The sequence below is a fragment of the Dasypus novemcinctus genome, chromosome 5, assembly GCF_030445035.2.
Source record: "Dasypus novemcinctus isolate mDasNov1 chromosome 5, mDasNov1.1.hap2, whole genome shotgun sequence".
Lineage (NCBI taxonomy): Eukaryota > Metazoa > Chordata > Mammalia > Cingulata > Dasypodidae > Dasypus > Dasypus novemcinctus.
In genome coordinates this window covers 36,756,377-36,770,715 of record NC_080677.1, presented here as the reverse complement: position 1 = coordinate 36,770,715, position 14,339 = coordinate 36,756,377, and the positions used below count along the sequence as shown (strand labels likewise).

Genomic DNA, 14,339 nt, shown 5'->3' with positions numbered 1-14,339 from the left:
TCAACTTTTGAAGCATTGGTTGTGCGACGTGCGGTCAGGTGTTATCATGGAGAAGAACTGGGCCTTTTCTGTTGACCAATGCTGGCTGCAGGTGTTGCAGTTTCTGGTGCATCTCATCAATTTGCTGAGCATACTGCTCAGATGTAATGGTTTCACCAGGATTCGGAAAGCTGTGGTGGATCAGACTGGCAGCAGACCACAAAACAGTAACCATGACCTTTTTTTGGTATAAATTTGGCTTTGGGAAGTGCTTTGGAGCTTCTTGGCCCAACCACTAAGCTGGTCATCACCGGCTGTCATATAAAATCCAATTTTCATCGCTTGTCACAATCCAATTGAGAAATGGTTCATTGTTGTTGCATATAATGAGAAGATGACACTGCAAAATGACAATTTTTTTATTTTTGGTCAGCTCATGAGGCACCCACTTATCGAGGTTTTTCACCTTTCCAATTTGCTTCAAATGTTGAATGACCACAGAATGGTCAACATTGAATTCTTCAGCAACTTCTCATGTCGTTTAAGAGGATCACCTTCGATGATTGCTCTCAGTTGGTCATTGTCAACTTCCATGGCTGGCCACTAAGCTCCTTATCTTCAAGGCTCTCCTCTCCTTTGTAAAACTTCTTGAACCACCACTGCACTGCACGTTCATTAGCATTCCTGGGCCAAATGCATTTGTCCGATGTTGTGAGTTGTCTCCACTGCTTTACAACCCTTTTTTTTTTTTCTTTATGACCCATTTTGAACTCAAATAAGAAAAGAGCTCGAATTTGCTTTTTGTCTAACATCATTTCCATAGTCTTAAAAATATATAAAATAAACAGCAAGTAATAAATTAGGAAAAAAAACATAAAGTGAGAAATGCACATTAAAATGCTGTATAACATAACTACATTTAAGAATGTATTCCAATTTTCAACAATGCAAAACTGCAGTTACCTTTGCGCCAACCTAATAACACAAATGTTAAGCCACTTGCATTTTCATTTCCCATAAATACATCATTGCTAGAATGGAAGGAGGCAAGATTAGAAGGGTTTTTCACATTCAAAACAAAAAATTTTACAAAGAAAAAACACATTTTAAAAGGGCAATTTTATTTGCAATCATTTTTAGAAGGAACTAATATCAATTTTAAGAAGTCCAATAGGGATATGGCTCAAGCAATTGGGCACCTGCCTCCCACATGGGAGGTCCCAGTTTCAGTTCCCAGTGCCTCCTAAAGAAGATGAGCAGATGCTACAACAAGCAGATGCCACAGATCCTGCAATAAACAGATGCCTCAATGAGCAGACACCATAACAAGCAGATCCTGCAACCATCACGGCAAGCAGAAGTGGCTCAAGTGGTTGGGCACTCGCCTCCCACATGGGAAGTCCTGGGTTCAGTTCCTGATAACTCCTAAAGAAGATGAGCAGACAGACGAGGGAGCCATCCTCGGCCAGCTGGGTATAAAAAAATTTTTTTAATCCAAAATATAATGGATTTTAAATAAAAAGAATAATCCTTCTGGAGTTCTTATTTTATTAAAGCTTTTGTATTTTAAGAATTAAACCACTTAGCACAGATTTTTCTGTTACAATTTTCTAGGATGTTAAAAAGCATTAAAAACTTCGTTCTTAAAGGATAATCAAAAAATACTTTGTAATGCAAAAAGAGAGGGTAGTATTAAGAGTTATATGCTAAAAGCATGTGCTTTTTAAGCCAGGGGGACTGATTTCTAATTCTGTCTCCACTGATTAATAGTTGCCTGTTAAGTAAGACACATTACTTAAATATTCTGAGCACCAGCTTCCTAATCTGTGAAATGGAAATATATAGTAGCCTTCTCAGGGAGTAATTATGAGGATTATATGAGATGATAAATGTAAAGCACTTAGCACTATGCAAAAGGGTTTGAGAATTATTAGATTGTGAAATGAGAATGAAAAGTTAATTCATATATATAAATGATCAGTGTCAACAGTAATTAAATTAACAGTTTGTTTTTTTTAATTGTGTTGTATTGCTATTAATAACATTCTGTAGGGAAGTGTATGTGGGTCAACATAGTAGGTCCATGGTTAGGTTCCCAATGCCTCCTAAAGAAGACAGCAAGCTGGCATGACAGGCAGGCGCAGCAAGCTGACAGAAGATGACGCCACAAGAGACACATGAGGAAAAAGATATGGGAGACACAACAAAAGCAAGGAGCAGAGGTTCCTGGTGCCTCCTAAAGAGGATGAGCAGGATGGTGAGCTGGAGTGACAGGCAGTTGCGGTAAGCTGACGCAACAAGATGATGCAACAAGAGACACCACAAAGCAGGGAAAGGAGGTAGCTTAAGCAATTAGGTGCCTGCCTCACATTGGCAGTGTCAGGATCAGTTCCCAGTGCCTCCTAAAGAAACAAAGACAAACAAATGCAGCAAGTACAAATAATGAGGGGGTGGGGAGGGATAAATAAAATCTTAAAAAAAAAAAACACACCAGCATGTTCCCAGGGTCTCTGGCTGCTTGTGGTCAAGAGACCTCCAAATGCATGCAAGAGCAACCTGGAGAGTCAGTGACAACCCAGGTCAGCAGGTTCAAATGAAATTGAAATTTAAGTCCAGTTCAATTTCAACTGGTTCATTCCATTCCTATTTATTCTGCAAGTTACCCCTGAGTTTCCAAACAGTGTAACAAGCCTGAAGATGCCATCTTGTTGCTGGAGCAGGTCTGTGATACCTAGAAAGCAATCCTCATTTCGTTATGGACCTAAAGTTGGGAGAAGCACTGGGAAGAGGCAGGCTAAAAGACACCTGGGTAATTATAGGTAGAAACTGAACACTGCAAGCAGTCCTTTGCTTTTTGTTTAATGCTTATATTCCTTGTATCTGACATGTTGGTGACCAAAAAAAGACTTACTCTACGGGAAAAAAAGAAAAGAAAGAAAAAAAATTACATTCCCTGTCGGTGGGGGAGCATTCTAATATTACTAACACAAGAGTAAGAGGATAAAAATATTTCTGGGAAACAATTGGGCAATAATATGATATTAAAAGCCTTAAAAATGTCTACACTCTGACTCATGATTCCATTTTTAAGAATTGCTCCTTAGAAAATAATCAAATACAGAGAAAATTTGTTGTTCAAAAATGCTCACTCCAGAATTATGTGTAAAAAGCAGAAACTACCCTAATGTACAACTATAGATGAATGGCTTAATAAGTTATGGAATATCATCTTTTGAAATGATGCACTGAGAAGGGCACAGTATCATTTTTGTGATATTCTTGTTAAAAATGACAATTTAACCACAAGAAAATGACAAACAAACCCAAACTAAAGGACAGTCTACAAAATAAGTCAAGGTAATGAAAGGCAAAGACAGATGGAGAAACTATCTTGAATTGGAAGCAACTATGGAGACTTGCAACTGAATGTAATGCATGATCCTGGACATTAGTAGAAAAATTAACAAAATTTGGATAAAGTCTGTAGATCAGCTAACAGTATCATATCATTGTTAATTTTCTGGTTTTTATCATTGTTCTGTTACTATGTAAGATGTTCACATTTGCAAAAGCTAGGTGAAAGGTATACTGAAAATCTTTGTACTATTTTTGCAACTTTTTGTAGGTCTGAAATTAATTCAAAATGAAAAGTTTACAATTTTAAAAAATTAAATAAAGTTTGGTACTTTCAGAGGGTAATTATGCAGCCATTAAAATGCTTACAGAGAAGCGGACTTGGCCCAATGGATAGGGCATCCGCCTACCACATGGGAGGTCCGCGGTTCAAACCCCGGGCCTCCTTGACCCATATGGAGTTGGCCCATGCGCAGTGCTGATGCATGCAAGGAGCATCCTGCCATGCAGGGGTGCCCCCCCGTAGGGGAGCCCCACGCACAAGGAGTGTGCCCAGTAAGGAGAGCTTCCCAGTGTGAAAGAAAGTGCAGCCTGCCCAAGAATGGCACCGCACACATAGAGAGCTGACACAGCAAAATGATGCAACAAAAAGAAACACAGATTCCCGGTGCTGCTGCTAAGGATAGAAGTGGTCACAGAAGAACACACAGGGAATGGACACAGACAGCAGACAACTGGGGTTGGGGGGGGGGGGAGAAATAAAAAAATAAAAATCTTTAAATAAAAAAAATGCTTACAAATAATCTTATCTTAATGACATTGAAAAATACTCACCATACAGTACTGTGGGGAAAAACAAGATTGTTCATTTGATTATAAAGTATGAATTAGACTATGTAAATTATACAGTGTGTGCATCAAAACTGAAAGTCCAGAAAGAAATCACTGAAATGTTAAGATTGGTCATCTAAGTAGATTACAGGTGATAATTTCTTTCTTCTTTTTTACTTTCATATGTTTCCCAATATTTTCTACAACAAGCATCTACCACTTTTAAAATCAGAAAAAGTTAACTTTAGAAACACACCATGATAGGACAAAAAGTAGATGAATGGTTGCTTAGGCCTAAGGGGGTGGATAGGGAGGGGGGGATAGGGAGGTGATAGTTAAATGGTATGGGGTTTCATTTCAAGGTGATGAAAATATTCTAAAATTGACTGTGTTGATTGCACATATCTGTGAATACACTAAAAATCATTGAATTGTACTCTTTAAAAATCAGATAAGTTGTATGTTATGTGAATTATACCTCAAAGTGTTTTTTTTTCAAAAAAGAATAGGAAAAACACCTCATGAGTTCTGCATCATACAAAATTAATTAGACATATCACTCCTGCTTTGTTTTACCAAAAAAAATTTTTTTTCTAAAACCTTGAATTAAAAAAAATCTATGACCAGAGGGTATTAAACAAACAATGGTAAGTTTTGGCTTATCTGAGTTTCTTAATTTAACACCAGTAACAAAAATTGCTTACTGATTTCACTTATTATTTAGAGCTGAATTCTTGGCATTCTGTCACCCTAAATACAGTTTAACTCCTATGTTGAAATAAGTGCTTCATTTCCACTAAATAACTGGAACGATTTCCTGGGTCATCAGGGGAGCTCAAACCTATGCCCACATGAATCCCAATCAAGAACAGAAGAAATGGGAACCTAGTCATTTCTCCTCAGCTTGTCACAAGTCAAGGGAAGAAGGTATTTATGCCAAAGACTGGGAAATAAAAAAGAAAGCAAAACTTGCTGGGAGACAATTCAAGGTGGCTTCCAGTTGTCTTCGATTTTCCTGCTTCACATGACACACATTTAAGTAGACATAAAGCATGGCTGCCCCCACCCAAAATACCTCTTCTGGTAGATAATGTATGTGTCTGCTTTCTCCATCCAGGGACTGGCCAAAAAAACCTTTACTCCCTTGACTCTCAAAGAATCTTATATTTCCACCCACCTGCACCAAATATCCACATGTGTCATCTCCCAACACTTTACTAACTCTCAAATGGTATTAACCGAAGGGCAACCAGAGGAAAAATAGTGTAGGGAGCTGGTAAACCCATGGTACTATGGAAGGGCAGCTTGAAAGGAGAAGTGCAGAGCACCTGCAACAAGTGCTGCCAGACCCTGGTCATTCTGGATGTCACCCACTTCAGGCATCCACTGCCACCTGCTCAGCCAGCATCAGTCAGTCTTCTCAGGTGAAATGAGTACTTTGCCCTCTGAATTCCGTAAGTATCCCCTACACCACCCTGACAAGCTCAACACCAAGCCCCGGGCTCATCTCTCCAAAGTCCCTACTCGCTGTTCCCCACCTCACAGTCCAACTCCAGCCACAGTTCTGAACTTTGTACACCTTTGTGTACAAAATGCTCTCTTTAGCTTTCTACCACAACTGTATCTCTGCTTTCTTTGTTCCAGCTTCACCCATGAAGGCCAAATCTCAGCTGCTAGCTCCCAGCACATGCTGTACCAATTATTCAGTCACTCAGCCCTTTCGTTTCCCAACTCGCCTCCTCACCCTTCAGGGCTGCCCTCCTGGCCCACCTCCATCAACTGCCTTCCAGGAGCCCAATTTCCCCACATGTAACATGCCATGAAGGACAAGATACCACTGTCTCCCATTTTCTTGTTAATTTATTTATGACTGGGCTTCTTCCAGCAAGGATTTCAGATAACACATATTCTGATCCTACTACGTTGTCCAGATGGGATTCTTAGCCCATGTGTCTTCTCATTCTATCCACCAATGAAACACAATGGGGTCCAAAGACAGCGTTTTTCTAAGAAACCAATTTCTGCCCCTTCTAAGACAGTATTGGTAAAGGCAGTCCTCTTACCGAAGGAAAACAAAGGCAAAACACTGGTTTTAAACCACAAGACAAGACCAAGTGAAATACTGACACAACAAAGACAGCAAATCTGACTCAGAGCTGGTAGCTGGGACTTTTTTATCTGACAGTTGCTGCTCTCCCACCCCCCCTGCTGGACAGAGATCCTGCTGTGATTCTTTCAAAGTCGACTGCCCCAGGCTGATCTGATACACTCAAAATGCATAGGTGCATCAAAATGCAGAGACAAACATTAAAGAGAAACCACAGATGCTAATCACACTTCATTAACTTCAATGTCATATCAGAGAGACGGAGCGCACCTCAGTGGGAAAAGGCCTAAAACACTTCTCAGTCCAGTGTCTTAAGTCCTCATTCTGTCACTCTCTAGTTCATCTGATACGAGAAAATATTATTCTGAGTATCGGTGAGGCTCAGTTTACTCATCTGCAAAATGTGGATATCATACCCACTCCACATGGTTGTCGTGATGATTAAACAAGACAGTACTTGCCACCTGGCCTAAAGCAGGCATTCAATCATTATTGTCTCTCCCTTAGCCCCCAAATGACACCCAACATCTTGGCATCTCAGTGACTTTATCTGACACAATGATAATACCTGCTCAGTCTACTTGTGAGAGTTGGGTGGGCCAAATGAAAGGACAGATGTGTGTCAAAACTCTTTGTAAACCATGAAGTGTTATCCTAATTAAATTCATGAATGAGAACAACACTGCTTGACACTGTGAAGAGACAAAGATGACAACGGCAGTTTCCATCTATGTGGAGTATTATAAATTTGTAAATGAAATAAACATGTCTTAGAATAACTGTGCTTCGAAGCAGAGACTAAATGGCATATTAGTTACATAGAAAAAAAGATTAATGGGCACACAGAGGAAAGAAAAATTAATTTGTCTGAGGTGGAGGGCAGAATGAGGTGGCTTCATGAGTGTGTCCACATTGGATCAGGTCCTAGAAACAACTAAGATTTCAGTCAGCCAAACTCAGGAGAGGACATCCCAGACCCAACAAAGAAAGAACAAAAACACAGAGTCACAGAAGGTTCAGGGGAGACTAAGAACCCCAGTTCGGCTGTAGCATGGGACGAGGTGCCATAGTGGAGAATGGGGCTAGAAAGATAGGTTGGGGCCCTCAAGTGTTTAGTGCAATTGAAACTTACAGGGTATAGGCAGTGATGAGCCATCCGTGGTTTGTGAACAGGGTGTCTAAGAAAGTTTTCTGAAGATATGCGAAAGGTGGCATGGGATGGAGGAGAAAGACAGCAAATACAGAAAGGGATTATAATTGCCAAAGAGTGATGAGGGCCTGAAATAATTCAGCAAAGTCAGAAGGAGAGAGAGAGAATTAAAAGGAGGGGACATGGGAGCCAGTGTGGCTCAGTGGGTAAGTGCCAGTTTCCCACATACAATATCCTAGATTCAATCCCCAGCCCTGGTACCTCAAAAAAATAAAAAATAAATAAAAGGAGACAACGATAAATTATATAAATGTAAGGTTTTACATCGTATTATTGAAGATAGAGAGTCACATATTATTTCTCAGTTCTACATGTACCAAAGAAAAAATATCATGAAAGATGTGGGTTGTAATTGGTCCTATTCTTAAGTAATCCACAAAAAGACAGAAGCAATAAAATTATACAATGAGCTTCTCTGGCAGACTTCTAGAATTAATAGGGCATTGAGTGGGGTGAGGTGGAATAAGTCTCTGAGTAGGTAAATTTCAGAAGTAAATTTCAGGGATACATATTCAGTAAACATATAGTTAAGCAGCTGTTTGACTAAAAGTTTAATAATATTTTACAAATTTTACTACACTTAAACCATGCTGAGAGCAGCAGCATATCCATTTCTTCTTGTAGCTAACTCAATATCATCCTGTATAACCGGGAATTTATCTTACTGGTATTCCCGATAGATTGGAAAACAGCAAATGCAAAAGGAACCTTATCATTCATCAAATGTTATTCACCCCACTGACAAATTTGAGAAAACAAAGACAACACACAATATGGAATGGCCAACTTATAAAAGCAACTTATAAAAGCTTTTTCTTCAGCATACTACCTGTTAGCATAATTAAAAGATACTAAAATAATCCATATCATTAAGTATATGTCCCAAATTATTAAGATGCCTGATTTCTTATACCATGCCATCATCCCAGGAAAAAATATTTTTCAATTTTTTGCAAATTTTCTTTTATATGAGAATTCACATATGCTCAATATGGCAAGTAAAGAAAAGCATAAATAAGAACAAACATCATCCAATATATCAATATGCATCTATTGGTACACTTCCTTCTAGTCTTTCTGTGCTAAAAAAAAAAAATTAAGATCAGATTATATGCATAATTTTGCATCCTATTGCTTTCCTAATCATTTTCCCCCTTTTGTTGAAAACTGGAAGAGTCCACTCAGTATACATACTACTGTAAGAAGCTAACCTAAGAAGCTAATGTGTATTATTTAGAAAAGTAATTAGGAAGAGTTTCAAGGGTTCCCAAGAACAGCCTCAGATTCAGCAATTCATGAAAAGAAATCACAGAACTCAGAAAAGCTACTATCCTCATGCCTACAGTTTATTACAGCAAAAAGATGCAGACTAAAATCACCAAAGGAAAAAGATACATAGGGCAGTCCAAACTAAACCAAGCATGAGTTTCCACTTGTCCTCTCCCAGTCAAGTCCCAAGGACAGCACTTAATTCTCCCAGAAATTATGTATGACAACATGTTCAAAGTATTGCCAAACAGAGGAACCCCCCTAAGCCTTCGAGTCCAGGGTTTTTACTGGGGTCAGTCATATAATCCTGGAGTACACAGGTGAATGGCCTTAACTATTAAGTCTTTGTCCGAATCCTCACACCCAGAGGTCAAACTGATACAGTGTGACCCAGGAACCCAGGTGAACAAACATATTTACCATAAATACCATTGTTAGTATAAACTATCTGGCAGGCCCAAGGCCCCAGGCACGAAGACACTCTTATCAGGCAGGTTATTCCAAAGAGTTGGAGGTATGCCTGCTTGCTGGTCAAGGACCAGTCTCAAAGACCTCTGGAATGTGCAGGGTTTGGATAATGCAGACCTGCTGAGTTAACCTTCTACTGCATAGTAAGTCAACAAGGAAAGAGTTGCTTATGTAGGAAGAAATTCCCCCGATGGTATCAGGGGATACGATAGTCTCCCTGTTGCTGTGCGCCTTCCACATGGGCGATATTGCCCTCTGTAGAACATATACTAGAAGATGGCCTATCAAGCAGGAACAGTATCACTGTTCCTGTTAACCTGAGGAGACCATGAGTGGGAAGACCTATCAGAAGCTTCCAAGCCCAGGTTAGGTGGTGTCAGGGAGAACGTAGTTTACTACCCTAGGGAGTTAGCGTGATATAGAGAAAGGACGGATAGGTTCAGAATGAGGTCACCTGATCCTTAATCACATCATTTTGTCTAACTGGCTTTAGAGTCTTTATCTGTAATATTTTTTCACACCTCACAGGTAGGAGGCAATATTGCATAGCAGGTAAGAGTGCCAGCCAGGATCTGCTTCAACTGTGCAGTCACATAGAGCCCTAAGCTCAGAAAAGCCCTATACTTGGTTTATGCCCCGCCATCCCAATTTTCACATTTTTAATAATTTTTAACAAGGGGACCCACATTTTTATTTTGCACAAGGCCCCAGAAATCATATAGCTGGTCCTCGTGCCAGTTCTGAAGAATTCACTTCAGTAGTTTTAGAGTGCAGAACATTAATAAGACTTTTAGATTCACCCCCATGTGTCTAAACTCACTGTTTGAAAAAGTTGTTTTATTTGAGAATATACCTATTTCGTTTGGCATCATTTTTAGATATATGCATACCCTACTCATTCTCTGATCTTATCAGAATGCAAAACCACAGTAATCCAATTTCTTTTAACTAAGCTTTTGAAGAAGCTAAAAAGGGCTAGACATATGCTGGGTTTGCAACAGCTACCACCTGTCAGAGAGGAGTCTTGCTCTTGAAGAAAAGAAAGTAAACTTAATAGTCCAATTTTACATTTCAATGTAAAATAACTCCTGGGCATTATCTTGAAAGTATTTGAAAAATCTAATAATCTAGCTACCCATCCACATCAACGCTGCTAATTAGAACCTCTCTTTTTACTTAAAGTAAAATACACGCACACAAAGAGAGAAACCAAAGGAAAAATAAGATCAAGTCAAATAGATATGCCAAAAACTCCATCTTTCATTGACAACTACATCAATTAAAAGCTACTAGATTGTATGATTTAAAAAAAAAAAAAGTATATGTATCCAGTAAAAAATTTTTAAAAATAATTTATTTTAAAGGAATGGCCAGAAAGATAGAACTTAAACGTGAAAAAATTAAAAATTAAAATAAAAAACTATTGGAGGAGAACAGATGTGGCTCAAGCAGTTGAACACCTGCTTCCCACACAGGAAGGTCCTCGGTTTGAGTCCCGGTGCCTACTAAAAACAAAAAAAAACAAACAATAAGCAAACACATGAAAAAACCAACTTGGGGAGCTGATGTGCCTGAGTGTTGAGTGCTGGCTTTCTACATATGAGGTCCCAGGTCCAATCCTCTGCCCTGGTACCGGAAAGAAAAAAAAAAAAGGAAACATTGAAAAAAATACTATTGGACTTTCAGCTGCAGCACTGGCAGAATAGCTGGTATTAAACGTAACCCTCTTGCCATAAGCCAGACAAAAAAATAAAAACAGCTAAAGCAGCTATGATACTAGAAGAAAGGAAAGCAGTAAGATGAGCTCCACATTCACCCCTGTTTAGGAAATTGAATCCAAGCAGAAAATGAGAATCTCATAGACCAAGGAAAACACATACTAGAATTTGGGGCTGCCAAAATGGCTGGGATATGGAAGACAGGTGCTGAAGAGGAGTGAATTGTACAATAGAGAACTTTACAGAAGGAACCCCTGAAATTCTTTTTTCAATTTTTAAATATAGTAACACATATACAACTCAAAATTATCCATTTTAAATATATTGTAGTGTACAATTGTTATTAATTACATTCATAATGTTGTGCTACCATCACCACCATCTATTACCAAAACTTTTCATCTCCCCAAACAGAAACTCTCTATGCATTAAATAATAAACTCTCCATTCTCCACACCCACCCCTTGCCCCTGTCTTCTTTCTGTCCCTACGAATTTGCTTATTCTAGGTGTTTCATGTAAGTGAAATTATACAATATTTGTCTTTTTGTGCCTGGCTTATTTAATTCAACATGATGTCTTCAAGTTTCCTCCATGTCGTTGCCTGTATCAGAACTTGATTTTACTGCTGAATAGTATCCCGTTGTATGTATATACCACATTTTGTTGATCCATTCATCTCTTGATGGACATTTAGGTTGCTTCTACCTTGTGGCTACTGTAAATAATGCTGCTATATACATTGGTATACAAGTATCTGTGCAGTTCCTGCTTTCAATTCTTTGGGGTACATACATAGAAGTGGGATTGCTAGATCATAATTCAACTTTCTGAAGAAACCGCCAAACTGATTTCCATAGTGGCTGCACCATTTTACAATCCCACCAACAATGCACAAAGTTCTAATTTCTCCACATCTCCACCAACACTAGTTATGACCTGGGGTTTTTTTGTTTGTTTTAATAATAGCCAACCTGGTGAGTATAAAGAAGTTTCTCACTGTGGTTTTGATTTGCATTTCCTTGATGATCAATAATGTTGAGCATTTTTTCATGTGCTTATTGACCACTTTTACATCTCCTTTAGAGAAATGTATATTCAAGTCCTTTTGTCATTTTTTAATTGGGTCATTTGTCTTTTGGTTGTTGCCTTGTAGCTGCTTTTTAAAAATATATTCTGGAGATTAAACACTTATCAGATATATGATTAGCAATTATTTTCTCCCATTCTGTTTTCTTGATGTCCTTTATAGCACAGAGATATTTCATTTTAATTTTGATGAAGTCCTTTTTACCTTGTTTTTCTTTTGTTGCTTGTACTTTTTTTGTCTTTATTTATTTTTTAATGTTACATTAAAAAAATATGAGGTTCCCTATATATCCCCCATAACAACAATCTCCTCCATCATCATGAGACATTCATTGCATTTGGTGAATACATCTCTGAGCACCGCTGCACCTCATGGTCAATGGTCCACATCATAGCCCACACTCTCCCACAGTCCACAGTGGGCCATGGGAGGACATACAATGTCTGGTAACTGTCCCTGCAGCACCACCCAGGACAACTCCAAGTCCCCAAAACGCCCCCACATCTCATCTCTTCCTCCCACTCCCTACCCCCAGCAGCCACCATGGCTACTTTCTCCACACCAATGCCACATTTTCTTCAATTACTAATCACAACAGTTCATGAATAGAATATCAGTAAATCCACTCTAATCCATACTCTATTCCTCCATCCTGTGGACCTTAGAATGGCTGTGTCCACTCCACACCTATATCAAAAGGGGGCTTAGATTCCACATGGATGCTGGATGCCATTCTCCTGCTTTCAGTTGTAGGCACTCTTGGCTCCCTGGTGTGGTGGTTGACTTTCTTCACCTCCATGTTAGCTGTGTGGGATAAGTCCAAATAACCAGAGTGTAGGAGTTGCAAGTCTGTTGAGGCTCAGGGCCTGGCTATCACATGGTCAGTCCAGAGATTCAGGTCCCCTGGGTATACATTAAACCCCAGCACCAACTACAGTTCCAGTAAAAGTAACAGGAGACTTGTGGACAAAGATCACATCTGAGTCCAGCTCCATCACACAGAAACACAAACTCCAAAGTGGGGCCAACTGACATGGCACTGAACTCCATCTGCCATGACTATAGAACCTGTGGGTCTCTGTAGCTCTCAGCAGAACCAATACCTGAAGTTGTATCTACTTTATCTGTCTCTGGGACTTTGCTCAGGTGTGTGTAAGGGCAACCCCTCTGATAATCTCCTGGCTCTTTTTGGAGACTCATAGCCATATAAACTCATTTGTCCTTTCCATTTCCCCCTTTTATTCAGGTCAAAAAGCATTTTTAACTCCTGGTATTATACGTAGATTGAGATATTCTGCTGGTCCGAGTTGACCCTTTTATTCAAGGTCATTTTCTAGTTACATCATCAGCTGGTACTTGGTAGTAATCCCTCAGTGCCAGGGAGGCTCATCCCCGGGAGTCATGCCCCATGCTGGGGGGAAGGCAACACATTTACATGCCGAGTTTGGCTTCGAGACTGGCCACATTTGAGCAGCATGGAGGCTCTCAGGAGGTAACTCTTAGGCAACCTGCAACTCTAGGTCTTGTTCTTATTTCAGGTGCACAGGCTCACAAGCATAGTCATTAGTATCAAGGGCTCATTGTTTGACCTTCCCTACTTTTTGGTCTTTGCCATTGCACTTGGGGGATTGTTGCTGTTCCTTTAGGGACTGTGATAGAGCTTCCCTGGCTAGGAACTCAGCACTCCCTCAGTTGTTGTTTTTAATTGTACCCACTATGAAAATATCCAAACATTTTTATGTACCCTGGATATATGCCCTGGAGAACTTCCTGCCAACCATGTGTCCCCTGTCAATAACATCCTACACCAGTATTCTTCCCCTGCCATTGTTGAACCTCTCTGTGATTCAAAACTTCTTCAAAAGTGAAGCCCAATATATTGCCAGGTTCCATTAATAGTAAAATGGATTATAGGGATGAGTTTAAAGGTTAGATATAGAATACATATTAATTTAGAAAAATTAAGGTAAAAATAAATTGGGGTATCAAAAAATTTAAAAATGCAAAAGCTTTGTTTTTGATGTTTTGCCTTCCATCACTGCAATAAGTGTTGCCCTGTATGCAAATTGGCAAGGCAGCTACTTCCGTCTTTTCCTCAGTGTCTACGTCCTTTTTCTTTTTTTTCCTAATTATTAACCTTATCTTCACAAAAGTTTTAGATCATAGTAATTCATATATACAATATACAGTACTCCCACATATCTAACATAAAACCCTTTTCCCTTCCACAGCAATAATCTTTTTACATATTCATATTATATTTACTGAAACTGATGTACAGATATTGAGACAATAGCTTTCAAACAAGGTAACA

At 39.2% G+C, this 14,339-nt stretch overlaps 2 pseudogenes; one reads left to right on the top strand and one right to left on the bottom strand.

Moving 5' to 3' along the window:
• Positions 1–14,339, bottom strand: part of LOC101444420 (threonylcarbamoyl-AMP synthase-like) — a 257,591-nt pseudogene that overhangs the window by 168,475 nt on the left and 74,777 nt on the right.
• On the top strand, positions 2,471–2,630 carry LOC111764832 (small nucleolar RNA SNORA44; annotated as a pseudogene).